Here is a 14380-nt window from a genome sequence, read left to right on the forward strand (position 1 = left end):
ATATATAAGCAATAATCAACCAAAAATTACTCTGAAGAAAAAGTTTCTACTTAAGGAAATTCCTGTAACAAGAAAACACCTAGGAGTGCCAAATCTATCGAAGTGAGAGCAATATTAACATTAAACACTCCAGATAACACCAGTTAAACAGGAGCCCTGCCAGAGCAGTATTTGCCTGGGTGCAGCTCTGTCGGCACAGTTTAACCAGTGGTGACAACACCAATGAATCCAAGAGGCCTTGTGCTGCTTTGTACTCAAGCCCTGGCTACAAACTACTTTTCTACAACAGGTTTGGCTGCTGTGTTTTATAGTAGAGGTTCAGTGAAACTTGCAGGCATCAGGCCCTGATGCTGGACTATATTCACTTCTGCTTTAATCTTTTAAAGCTGTTACTGGTGTATGGACACTGAAGGTGGTTTATTTTGCATGTTACAGCCAGGAAAGCACGGGGAATGGTCAGTGAGGGGTACTGAGCCCACATATCCCACAAGTTTTGCTTGCAACGATACTAAGTGCTTCCACTCATGACCTCTGCAACACCCCAGCAGTGACTACAAACCCAGCCCATCCCAACACCCAACTCTACATGTCCACACCGTCCCTGCAGACGACCTGAGCTCAGATTATAACAAATCCCATTTGCCCTTGTGACAAGGGACACAAAAGCCTTGTGGGGGAATGACCCTGGCTGCTGTGCCAGCCTGACATCAGCCCTGACACCACAACAGTGAAGGATAGGATAATGGGGAGGTTGGCATGGGCAGAGAGCACCAAACCCCATCGTGCTGCGTGACCAAGCAGTGCATGTCCCACTGCATCCCCAGCCATACCGGATGGTTTGCCGTACCTCCAAGTGACCCTAGGGACAGCAATATGAAGGAATCAGGTTTGTTAACATGCACACACAGCCCAGACAACATCCGAATCACTCAGTTTGATGCCTGATGAGAACAAAAGCTCGGGAGACCTCTGTTTCCAAAGCTGTTCCTGTTCATGCTCCCATCTGGCACCTGGCTGATGCTGACCCAGACCTCAGAGCCTGCACACCCCAACCTCTTCTTCCAATACCCACAGTATTGGTGGGTACAGGAAATAGCCCAAACGCAACTTGCACCACGCACAGGGAAAGCTGAAGCCCATGGATGCGGTGGAAAAGCAGCTTTCTGAGCACCAGCTGGAGGAGTACACGCTGTTACAGCTCAAGGCTGCACATGTGGGCACGGGCAACATCAACTCATACAACCAAGAGGTTCCTTGGGGGGTCAGTGCAGAATTTGCACAGCTGTGGGAGCAGATTCCTGGGGCTGAATCCAAGCAGGGAGGAGGAAGAGGAGGACGAAGAGGTGTCACAGCTGCTGTCACTTACTTGCTGAGAGGCAGACTGAGTCCCAGGAGAGGGGGCAGCAGTGGCCGGGAGCACAGCTTGCTGGAGGTGGCATTTAAACAGCCAGCGAGGGGGTGCTTCAAAAAATAACTGGGAATGTCAGATTACATGAAGTTTGAGAGGCTTAGATTATTTGTAAAATATTAACAAGCAAGGCAGTAGCCAGATCCCATGAGCAAAATAACTCCCTCAGAATTAGGGTGTCTTTAACATTTAGTGTCTTCATTGCAATAATGACTTTTCAAATGTCTGTACCATGGCAAAATAAATAGCAGGTTTAACAAAAAAAGTTTTCAATTCTTATAAAGGAAAGGGATTCATCTCAGATGAACCATCTTCTGCTTCAATCTGAAATGATACCTCAAAATTGCCACAGAAGATGATGCAGTGGTGAACAAACCAAAAATGAAAAAAAATCAAGAGGAGCTGAATGGGATATTAGTCTGCAAGGGTGAGGTCTTACCCTCTGCAATCACCAAACCCCCTCTGATCTCACAGGAGCAGAACCAAGCACTCAAATGAAACTTCTCTCTAAACCACTGCAATTGCTGCAGCGCCTCGGGGTGACTGTGCTGCGATGCAGGACACTTGCGATCAGAACTGGCCCAGGGCAGTAGCAAGCAGCCTATGGAAAGTATTATAGTTCAGGAGCAGCAAAGTGGGATCTACAAAAGCACACGCACAGATCATCACCACAAAGTAATTCAGCATCAGATACCTTTGCCAGCCTCAGATCTCATAGCATAGAGCAGCATTGAAATTAGTGTTGTTTAAGAAGCATCCACAGCAAACCGAACAAGCCACCAGGCAGAACAAGTTCACATTTATACATGTCTGTCTTGGAGGTTTATCTTCTCCCCAGATAAGGAAAAAAGCTTTCAGCTGCCTTTGAGAGATCTGGAGGTATTTCAGGGGATATATCAAGTTGCTTCGTTCTGTAAGCCAGCTCAAGTGAAAAGTCTTTCCAGCATTTTAAAAGCATTAATTTCCAGCTGTCCCAGGACAGCCAGTCTACAATACAAATGTAGAAACAGAACACAGCAGGCTTTCTTCTCAGCAGTTCAAATATGGGCAGAGATTTCTATTCAAGGTGATCTCTGCAAAGAGTTTTAACCAGGGAAACAATGCTAGCTAAGTGTCCATGGGCCAAAGGTCTTAATCAACTCTGCGAATCTGCATATGCCAAGGGGAGAGGCAAAGCACAGCACTACACAAAAAGCAGTGAACACTGCAAGACAAGACAAATGGACTTCAAATTCAGAGCTCAGAAGTATTTGCTCTATTTCCACATGGATAACTCCCATCCTTCTGATAATCCTCATATCTTTAGAAAGCCCAGGACTTGAAGACATGGCCCTAGTTAACCTGCACAAAATCAAAGGTGGCAGCAAAGGCTCTTTGTATGCAGGGAACAAGCTCAGGGCAGATGAGCAACACATCCCATAGGAGTCAGAATCAGGAAAACCGCCCCTACAATTACCCTTGTCCATGCACACATAACCCACACACTGCTTGGAAATTCACAGGGTAGCAGGCTTCCCAATTCCTTTGAAGCCTTAAGCTTTAGCTCTTTAAGCCAAAATGCACTTTCAAAGCCCCAAGGTCAATGACTGGAGATTATCCAGCAAGCCACTAGGCAAAGGCTGCTGGGAAGAAAGCTGTTCTTTTGAGTCACTGCAACGCTACTCCAGAAATTTAGGCTGATAATAATCTAGCATTTGTCAGAGCATGAAAAAGGCTTTGCAGCACGCAAAGACCAACAACAGCTTCCAGGTGCAGCTTTACTTGGAAAAACAAGTGTGAAAACGCCACCCTGGGGCACCCCAGTTGCACCCTGGCAATTCTGGCTGTGTACAGCAAGGTTGGGGCTGAGCAGCCGTCACAATTCGGGTGTCACCCTGCCCTGGGACAAAAAAGCAGGTCCCCCACTCTCTGCGGCTCAAGGCAAGTACTGTGTGTTGTACTTAATCAGCTGGACCCTTTCTGGAGCACGAGAAATGATACAAAACCATCCTTCAGCTCTGTTACCTCTGCAATGCTGCCAAAGGGAGAGCAGACAAAGGCACTTTTTTGTCCAACAATGTGCAGGAGGAGGATGGAAAGTAAATCTACTGGTAAGGAAACAGCCTCTGCTGAGGGAGATGCAGTTTTCAACAGCAGAGAGGTTTTAGACTCCTCTCTGCCCTGGGCTCCACTGCAGACGATGCCCCTTCCAAACACAACCTGAATTTGACAGTTTGGTGCCAAAATTTTCAAGGCAGGGGAAAGGCGAATACAGTCTAAGAAGAAAGGGGGCAAAGAAATAGATCTTCGCAGCTTAATAGCAAAGACATGTAGGAAGATAGGATGTGGTTTGAAAACATAGTTTGAGCATTGCTCAAGCAGCCTGGCCTGCCCCATGCCCAGCAGGAGAACACAAAAGAGAAAATCTGAAGCCAATTGACTCAGGCACTGGTAGCAATACCTGCTCCCATCAGCTGCCCCATGTCCTGCCACACATCCCTGCGGTACAGGTCAGGATATCACTGGAGGATGAATTACACTGCTCTGGCTACTCAGGTTTCCTTCTCTGGCTGCCAGGGGAAAAGAAATCAAAGAACAAAACTGTTAACAATGTGGGGGAAAAAAAAGCAAAGCATGTGTTTAAAAGCCTTGCTGGCTGCCAGCCAGGGTGCTCAGCACCTTCCAGGGTGCATCTCAGAACCATTAGTCTGTATGCAGCCACTGAGCTTCCCTCTGCAATGGCAGCACCGGCTCTACTCCAGCAAAACACTTAAGCACATACTTGAACTTTAACTATGGTCTCAGGACATCAGAAGGGACAACATTCATGTGCCGAAGTGTGAACAACGTTGAAAATCTCAGCCTTGAAAATGTGGAAACACTCATGTGAGTGTCTGGGTGAATGTATTTCACATGTGTCTGAACGAGAGCTGCCCAGCTACACTGGAGCCATCCCAGGGCTCCTTTCCCAGTAGGGGAGGAAGACGACAGCATTTTCTCCCACATGTGCATTTACAGCTCTTCCTTAGTCTAGCAGGGCTCACGTCAAGGGAGCATCAGAAATAATTCCCATTGAATCCATCCGCCTCTATCCAGCTTTCTACCTTCCACCTGCATGTGCGGGACAGTCATGTCCAGTGCTTTCCTAATTGCTTCTTGATGCCTGGGAGGCACATACAAAGTCATTTGGAAATGGACATCAGAACACCCGATATCAACCAAACACCAAGCAGAAGTACAAATAAACCCACAGAGGTAACACTTGGAGTCAGCTTTATCTGCATTAAACTCACCTGGGAGGTCTTCTGTACAGTAACAAACACCAAATCACTACCATTTGCCTCTATTATTATAATAATCATGTATTAGTATAAGTCCTTTGCCTTTGAGGTTTAGAAATGATCTTGCAAATTAGTTACATTTTAAAACAGAGAACACAAACTTCTTCTGCAATTAAAAGAGGCAAAACAAACTGGAAAACTTCTTGAGGAAGTGGTAAGTTCCTCTTGACTTGAATTCTCTGAAAGGGACTGCTGGTAAAAATCCTCCAGGCTTGTGACCCAGGAGATCTAGCATAGACAATTATAGAGACCTTAAAACCTACAAGCCTGTCAATTATTCTCTAGAACCTGACAAAGGACATTCATAAGAAAACTATTTTTGGCTTTCCTTTCACCAGTTCTGTTTAACAATAAAACGCTATTCTTCAGCTTCCTGTTTTTGACATTGTAGCCTAATACATTTCAATGGGAGATTCTCATTTACGTGATCATCTGTCACCTGCCATGACCTGCTGTGTTTTACAGATGGTGCCTGTTCACCAAGGGCCAAGAGAATAAACACAGAGAGGAGTTAGGAAGAGACACTCTTGCCCAGGGCCACCACAATGGGTCTGCAATTCTCAGTAAGAGAAACCCAGATTTCTGGCCTCGAGACACTTCATTTAACTTTGTCCTCTCCTTGTCACTTAAGGTACCCTTGTAAGAGTAATTCCAGCATCATTTTTTATAACAAAACTACATCATTATTCCTGACAGAAATAAAAACATCTGCACTGGAGTCACACTTACAGATCTGTTATTGACAGTCAACACTTTCAACATCTGAAGCACTGATATGAGTTCAACTACATTCAGCTTAGCAAAGCCAGCGCCTAAGCCAACAGCAATGCCTGTGTCGCTCCCCACAAGACTCTCCCACCTCAACTGCTGCCCAGCTGTGCGGGTCAGGTGAGAAGCAGAGATATCACTGAGCTCACTGATTCATCATGAACCTGGTTAGATGAGGAACAGCGTACATTATATTTGCTGCAGGATTACTGAGAAAGAAGGAGAAATATTTGGAAGAAAAACAAACAAAAAAGTTTATTTGCTATATAGGCGAAGCTGGCAGCAGATCACAAAGTAATTTTACATTTTTTCCCTGGGTTCTCAGATGTACCATTCATACTTGCTTAAACACATGCACATTTCTGAATAATCACGTTTCAAGTCAATTTCTTCAATAACAAAAAAATATAATTACATATAACTAAAAGTTAAGAGCAGGGTGTTATTTGCACAGCAATGTTTCAGGGGCCAGCTTCCATCTAAGGGTGTCTTTATGTACTGCTGGTGGCACAAGAATGTGAGAACAGGCTCAGACTTGCAGCTACCCACAACATGGACTCACTAGAGTAACCTGAGAACAAAGCTTGACAGGTCTGGCTTAAAGCATGAGAGTTCAGACTAAGCTCTGGGATGCACCTTATTTGCCAGGTAGAGCTGTTTCCCCTCCTGTCCAATAAACCATCCCATCACGTTTTTTCCAAAGGCCTTGATTTGACTGTATTCCCTTCCCTCCCACAGTCATTCTTTTTTTAGATGCTTTAAAAAAATATATATCAAAGGGGAGGTGGAAATTTTAAGCTCATCTCTACCCATGCCATTCTGGAAGCACCCAAAAAGAGAAGCACTTACAATTCTAGCAGTGACTAAGACGTGAGTCATCTCATGAGTAAGCACGTTGGCTCTAGAAGTCTCATTCAATCCATGACCAAATCCAAACTATTTAGTTACCTAATCACTTGTCCATTTTATATGTTAAGGCAGTAGCGCTCCAAGGTCAGGAAGGGGCTCCCAATTCTGACGCCTGTATAATCCCTGCTGACCTTGTCACGCTTAGACAGAGCACTGCCAGGAAACCCTGTGCTGAAAAAGCAGAGAGACCACACGGAGTTGGCATTTTAGAGTGTGCTGAAAGTCAACTTTGGAGATGCCTCTAACCTCAGCTAACACAGGTTAAGCACGTACAAGCTGCTGGCACCAGCCACCTGTGCGGCTCAGCACCCCACAAATGCAAACACAACCCTGCTCCTGGCAACAAGGATGGGCAGAGCTCAGCTCCGAGCACAGGCAGGTGCCAGGAACGCAGCCAAACACGTCCAGCATCCTCCTGTTACTCTGCAAAAGCTCTTACATGAAGCCGCAAAAGCATGAAGTTAAACGACTTCTGGTGCTTAAATATCCCTCCATTCTGAAGGAATATGTGCACCTTGCAAAACAAATGGCACTCATCTTCAGAAACATCCTGTTGGATACATTTGCGGGTAGGGAAATAGAGCAGTGTGAAGTAGATATAATTCCCATATATACTTCTGAACAGACCTCAACAGCCTGCAAACTTCCAGAAATGATTAGTCTGCTCAATCCGTGTTACAGCTCAGTGCACAGCCTTTCTGTGGGGCTGTTAATTTCTTCATGTTCAATTAGCACAGCACAAAAGAAATACACTTTAAGTGGAACAACCTTACAAAACTAATTTAAATTGTTCAGCACCGTACTGCTGGCATCACACTATAACCAATGTCTTGGTACTGCATTTCCACAGTTCTTAAGTTTTCTGAATCTTTCAACAGACTCCCAGGAGAATGCAGCTGGGGTTTTCACCTAGCTGGCCAGTCCTGCGAGCATCTGCCTTTACATAAATATAAAAGAACAGAGATTTCTTACCAGGGACTGAATTTGCAATTTGCCTGTGCTGGACTAAAGGCATTATAAAAAAATCACCAACACCCACCTGCTGATGTTGCTTTGCCTTCACTATTCCCTTGGGCACAGAGGAAAACTCTGCACCCCTTTGCACTAAATCCAGTGACCACAACTCAACCTCTTACCAGCTGAGGTCAGATAATGGGGCTTAATCCCATGAAGACAGTCAGCCTTGGCTCCAGCTGTGTGTCAGTGATCTTCCTCAGCTGAAACATTAAGCTGCCTGCCCATGCCTCCTGGCCATCTTTCTACATCTCCCTTCCCTCCAAGATCCTCAACTTCACCACTGAAATAATTGCCTAACATGGAAAATGACCCCTCTTGGGTAACAGAAGGGAAGAGAGCCCAGACAGCAGGCTGGCCAGATGATGAAGAAGCTTACATCCAAAGAAAGAGCTGAGAAAAACCTGGATGTTGTAACTCAGCCAAAAGTACCATGAAGCAGCAGCTGCCAGCACTGATGAGGAAGGAATAAAAGGCTGAAAAATCTCCAAAGACTCACAACCACCGCCTGTGGGTGCAGGTACAAGATTAGCAAAGGATAAGCTAGTTTTCAGCATCATTAGAGCAAACACCACTGAACCTGCTGGTGGGTCAACACACAGTTCTCAAGGGTTTGGAGAGATTTCCTTGGACCAACAGCTCAGCTGCTGCCAGGATGGCATACACACTTAAACCTTCACACAAGTTTAAGCAAACAGCTCACATCCCACCAGCACATCATCATCTATTGCTCTCCATGGCGATCGTATCAAATGCACAAATGAAGTCTCCAGGAGGGAGGAAAACCTGACAGCCCGCAAGGAGATTGCACAAGCAGCTCCACCACAAATCCATTTCATACTGCTGCAAACACATCACTCTACCACACTAAAGGCATCCTTCAAAATAAAGAATAATTACCAGATCTTCTGCTACGGTTACAACGTCAAGAGATCTGTCTGCTCCCTGCTGGGGTAACCACTCTGTGTGTTTGTCTGCATCCAAGCACCGATGAAGCCGTAAGACTCCACCAGCTACCTCCAGCTCTCCTGGCCATCACACAAGGCACTCACGGCTGCAGGATCGCAGACCGGCGTGCTGCCGCAGCTCTGTGAACTCACACCTCTGGCAAACCCAAAGACCGACAGATCCTCTCAGACAAACAGCTGTACCTTGGGGAAAGAGAGAGGCAGGCAGAAAGGAGCTTACTCTTAGCCTTAATCCCTTTTTCTACGAGTCTTCTGCAGGGACATAGGACAGTCTCACCCCTGGAAATCCTCCCTCAGCTATTTGCATCTGACCTGCAGACAAGGCAGGTCTGTCCTTGGGGACACTGATGAAACTCTTTCCCGGTAGCTCAATTCAAAGGGGACTGTGGAACAAACAAGCAGCAGGAAAACATCCAGAATAAAATATTTTATAAAGACCCACCCATTACAACCCCTGTTTTCAGGCTAAAGGGTTCATCCTGCTCCAACTGGAGATCACTGGTGAGATTTCATTCACCCTCTGCTCTGTGACAGCACAAATTCCAGAGGAGTGAGCATTTCACAGGGGTTTCTCACACCCCCCCCCCCGAAAGGCTCCTTCCCACCCCTCCGTGAGCATATTAGTAGAGTCAGTAATGATCAGGTTCCCCAGGGATGGAGATGGTGCAGCCACCACTGCGCTGTCCCCCTGCCGGCACCAATCTGCTCCATGCAGGACTGCTCACTGCAGGTACAGCAACTTCATCCCCGCTCTTTTAAAATAAACAGAGCCCTCTGAAGTCATTAACTCATAAACTTTCCCATCTGTTTCAGGAGCTCCATTTTTACAAGCTTTCATACATGAAAAGCAGTCACTGAGTGTATTCAAGAAGAGGTGAAATCAAGAGAGGAAGAAGCTTCTGCTATAAACAGTGGAGCATTTCTCCAAGTGCACATTGTGTAGCCTGGTTCCTCCATCTCTACGCCTCATTGTATTTCATACCATGCGGCCCTTAAATTCTGTTACCTTCAACATCTGCATTTCACATGCTTCCCCATACTGCTGCTGTATTTTTCAGAAAGTCAAACCCAGCCATCTGTGGCCTGCCCAGCGCAGACACTAGTCTAACTGGCTAGAAACTTATACTCTCCTCCGACTCCTCCACTTGCTATAAACTGACCTTTAGAAAAGAAGTTTTTGAGTCAGGGTCTGTCACCGACTGTCTTTGTAGAGCACCAGCATGAAGGGACCCTGCCCCATCATTCCCACAGTATGAACAATAAACAGCAGTAATACAAAATTCTGCTTGTACAGGGTCTGGTCCAAAGCTCATCAGAAAGATGTCTCTCTCTCCAATGGTATGTGGACCAGAGCCATGATACCAGCATGAGCAGAAAAAGCTATTTGCAAAGCTAATTACTTGGGGAATACAATCATGCAAAAACATTATCTTTCAGCAGAATGTCTTTGCACTTTCCAACAGACCAAAAAAAAGTGTGTGCACATGTATATGTATGTTTTTATCAAGCATTTTTGGCATAGGAAGCATTCTGATGCCATGGTGACGGGTGCTCTTGCAAACCCTTAACATAACAGATACAGATAAACCTGAAACCTATCAGGAAAGCAACACCGCTGGGCTTTACATGATCCACAGCTACTATGAAAGGCACAAAAATTTAACTCTCATGAAAAAGATCCAAACAAAAACCCTGCTCCATTGTTAAACAGATTAATCAGACTCTTGGAAAGCTCATCAGGGATTGGGTTCAATCTCTGCTTTTATTAGCACAAGCCCTGTACAGCAGTAACAAAAGACCCACCTAAGTCCCATACACTCAGTTCACTTTGCAAGGAGACTCTGCTCAGGCTCCCAGCACTTAACATACACGCTCTTAATTAATGGGGCACGGCCAAGAGGAAGAATTTGGCTGGAATTTATACTGTAGCAAAACAACACTCTTAATGGCCCTTTTCGTAAAAGTACTGGTCCTTCCTCTCCTGGGACAGAAAGCAGCCCCACTGCCTGCATCGCTTCCCTGGCCACGATGCTGTGCAGGGTCCCACACACAACAAGAGCTGGTCCTTCCCCAGGGACATCACACCCATGTTGGGGAGAGTGTAGAGCTGGGAATGTCCACAGGCAAGGTAGGTAAAACCACATCGTACAGGCAGGAGCAAACCCAGAGCCAATGGAGCATCAGCCCATCAGTGAGTGGCAAGTCACAGATTGACTTGGAGTGAGAAAGCTCCTGCTCACCCATGCAAAGGTAAAGCCAAGAAAAACAAGCCAAAGCACAACCCCAAAGTGGTTTCCCGCAGCTGTGGGGACTGGACAGGGCCCCTCCTGTGCTGCCAGCTCCCAGGAGAGGCTGCAGGAATGTGCTGTGGGAAATGGGTTAATGGCATCCAAAGAGAGATGTCTCCGCAGGAGTGCTGACAGGTAAATGGAGTACGGGAATGACAGCCTGCTGAGAAACAGCATCCTGCACCCCTCGTTGGGCGTCAATCACGCACTCCCAAAAAATCCCCTAATTAGAATTAAATACGACGCTGCCACCTCCGCACCAAAAATTATTCATTCCAGAAAAAGCACTTTCCTACATCTCTCTTATGACTCTTCCATTCCTCTCTAGGCCCCCTCACTCCTCTCCTGCAGAAATCATTTGATTAAGGAACTTTTCTGATGGCAGCATTCTGCAAACCTCTTTTGCAGAAGGGTTAAAGACACATATTCCTGTGGGGATGGTCGATGCTTGAGGAAAGGGCCCACCTTCAGTTACACTAGTGATAGCAAGGGAGATTCTTCCTGTTTCAACAGAGCATCACATTTACTTTGCTGAAGGCAGAGGGGGTCCCACCACCCCATCCCACTGTGATTTTATCATATTGTTCTTTCAGATGTGCAGATTAGAACTACATAACTACCTCAATACACTCTTCACTTGCTTAGGTCTTATTAAAGCTAAGCAAATGATTAAGAGCACATATTGCTTAGGGAAAAACTGCTGGATGGGATGTGACCTTCGGGTGGGCTTGACAAGAATTGGTTTTCCAGTCATGGCTCAGGAGCCTGGGCAAGAAGAGTTGGTGGTGCATGGTCTTGCATACAGCAACATCTAACAATGGGTCCAGGGAGGACACACAGCCAGCAGGTTGATGCACAACGTGCCCTGTGAGCCCACGGATTCAGAACCAGTAGCACATCTGGGAAGGTAAAAGTCACCTCCTCTTTTCAAGCAGTCACTTTGCACTTCTCTATTCCAGTGCAAAGGACTCACCGCTGCAGAAGCAGGGAGCCCAAGTCCCTGTGGGCAGACCGATGCTTGGGAGCCAAGTTTTACTCCTGTCGTCACCTCATCACACAGTCAGACATATTAACCGCACCTGCTCCCCAAAACAGGGCCAGCAACTCCTCATCCCAGTCCTGGGGGGACAGTGCCATCAACAAGTGTCTCACCTGTCCTGTCCGTGTGCAGATCTCCCCCACTTCCAGCAGTGCTCGCACCGAGTGCCAAGCTGCCATCTTCCACTGCTCCAACTTCCATAAATCCACCGTGGCACTTCCAGTTCCTGCGATATTTAACTGAGACTAATGCCAGCGTATACATTGCTGGAGCATTGCTAGGTGAAGAGTATACAGAGCCATAACACCAACCAAAAAGTTTCAAGAGGTAATTAATCAGCTACAATAATAAATAATGCATATACTTTCAAGTGTTTGCTCACTTCCTGAATGTCTCCCATAAATATCTAACCAATAAAGCATGCTTTGAACAGTGACACTTGTTTCTTTTCTCTTCTGAGCTAACTCTGTGCCGTTTACTTAAAATAGAAAATTTAGTAGGAGAGAGACAGGCTGAAAGGTAACAGGATTTTGGAAGTACTTTGAGCACTCAAAACTGCTCTGAACAACAAATACTTAATACAAATGTTTATTTTTTTTTTCCCCTCAATCTTGCATTATTTTATAGATAAGTTTTTACACACCTGTGTTAATGCCTTCGACCACCAGGCTGCTGGTCAACAGCCTCCATCAGCGAGGACCCCCGGTGATCTTGCCAGGGCAGAGCTTGGGGACACAGCCTCATAGAAACCAGCACCAAGATAAAAGCCTGGCCTCAAAAATACAGCCCAAAGCAGCCTTCACTGAAGTCCAAGAGCTTTGCTTCTAATATAGATAGAGTTTCTAGTTCAGGCTTTTGAAATCAAGTGTTGTGTTAAAAAAAATAAAGAAATGGATGCAATCTCTCTCTCTCAAAAAAGAGTGGAGTTGTCAAAACAGCTGGAATGTTTTCCACAGCCTTTGGCATTTGCTGGGGGCTGGAAAAGGTCAGTGTCATTCGGCTCTTAGCAAGGTTTAAACAAGCTTCAGCCCTTTAGGTGGGGGCTGGCCAGTCTGCCAGGTTAATTTACAACAGCGCCTCCGTGCCCTGCAAAACACCCCAGTGCAGGCAGCCAGTGCCAAAAGCCATGGTCCTCCTCAGGTGACACCAGCATCACACCGCACCGCATCACGTCTCTTCTCTATCACAGCGTGGGGACCTGCAGCCACAAGCATCCATCCCATCAGGGCTCACTGGGCTTTTAAGGTATATTTTTTTTTTTAAAAAAGGTGCAAAAATGCCTACCTTCATATTCCAGCTGGCACCTAATCCCTTAAAACTCTCCTGCAGAGGTGCTTTTCATTTCCAAAGAAAAGTGAGTTAATGTTCTTGCCAGTGCTGTTAATCAGAGCAGCAAAGCCTCTTTTCACCGCGCAGGGCCCAGGTGACTGTTTCCAAGGGATTAGCTGTTACCACATTTAGTTCAGTAAAGGGTTTATCTCAGCCACGTTCACAAGGGCCGACTGTGAAGACATTTGCCTGTCGAATTCCCGCAGGCTGACACCTCGAGCAGCCACACGGTTCAGAGCACATGGGGAAAGGCATGAAATGGTAACTGCCAGGGTAAGATACAGCTCTTTTTGAGGGATACAGCCAACAGACTGAGCTCTCCAGGGTAGAGAGGGTGAAGGAGCTGGGGACAGGAGAGGGAAGATATTCAAAGTCCCCCTCGCAGGGCAGGCACTAAGTTTTTCAGCAATGTGCCTGCTAACAGTCACAGCAGCTGCTGTCAGGGACCTCTGGCTGCCAAAGCCACGAAACACGTATTCCAGAGAGCCTCTGGAAGTTGCATGGGGTGAAATCATTTGACTTCTGTCACCAAAGTTAATCTAGAGCTCAGTCTGCTAAACACTGAGCAAGGAGCAGCCTGCAGGAAGCACTGGTGTCTGCAGCCACCCTGAAGGTTTCAAAGGAGACAACCAGTTAAACACTCAGGCTCTTCTCAAAACAGTGCGAGCTTCCAGCTGATAGAAAGGAATCATGTTTTAAAATCTAGATTTTGTGCACTGCTTTTCCCCTGGGCACAGGATCACAGAATAGTTTGGCTTGGCATTCATCAAGTATTTTGATTCCCAACTCACTGCCTGCTCCATCCTCTTGAGCAACAGCTCAGGTTCTCACTAGTGCCAAGGACAAACACTGAAGCTTCGGGATTCCTTCCTAAACTCTTCAGCAGAAGAGAGGAAAATTCATATTTTCCCCTCTTGCTCACCAAGAAAGCAGGCTGGGGTGGGGCTGGAAAGGCTTAGAAAGGCCTGGGTACCCAAGGATAAGAAATTCCACCCTGATGCTGCCTCCACTGCTCCCCACAGCCTTGCAAGGGGCTCTGCTGGCATCTGGCAGCAGCTGGCTGAGCCTTTGCTGCCTGCATTGTGCCAAAATGCTGCCTGCATCGTGCCAACACGGCTGCCCGCAGCCCCAGAGAGCTTCTGTAATAGCAGGGTCAAGTGGCTGAACTAATAAGTATCAGAAAAGAGGGCTGGAAGGAGAATGCTGTAAGATACCAATAAGCAGGACATCACTGAACATTTAGAAGAATTACAAAGGCAGTGTTCACAAATGGAGGGGGGAAATAGAGGAGAAATGAGACTGAAAATTTCATAGTGTTTGGCATGCTCTAAAATTAG

At 46.4% G+C, this 14380-nt stretch overlaps 1 protein-coding gene across 5 annotated transcripts in view; it reads right to left on the bottom strand.

Moving 5' to 3' along the window:
* Positions 1–14380, bottom strand: part of CAMKK1 (calcium/calmodulin dependent protein kinase kinase 1) — an 81724-nt gene that overhangs the window by 51573 nt on the left and 15771 nt on the right. The window contains exon 2 of one of the 5 annotated variants that reach the window (XM_065037104.1): positions 3849–3957. The exons of the other annotated variants lie outside the window; for them this stretch is intronic. The gene's annotated coding sequence lies outside the window, so the exon portion shown is untranslated. The remainder of the gene's footprint in view (positions 1–3848; positions 3958–14380) is intronic. 5 annotated transcript variants of the gene reach the window in all.

The sequence above is a fragment of the Columba livia genome, chromosome 20, assembly GCF_036013475.1.
Source record: "Columba livia isolate bColLiv1 breed racing homer chromosome 20, bColLiv1.pat.W.v2, whole genome shotgun sequence".
Taxonomy (NCBI): domain Eukaryota; kingdom Metazoa; phylum Chordata; class Aves; order Columbiformes; family Columbidae; genus Columba; species Columba livia.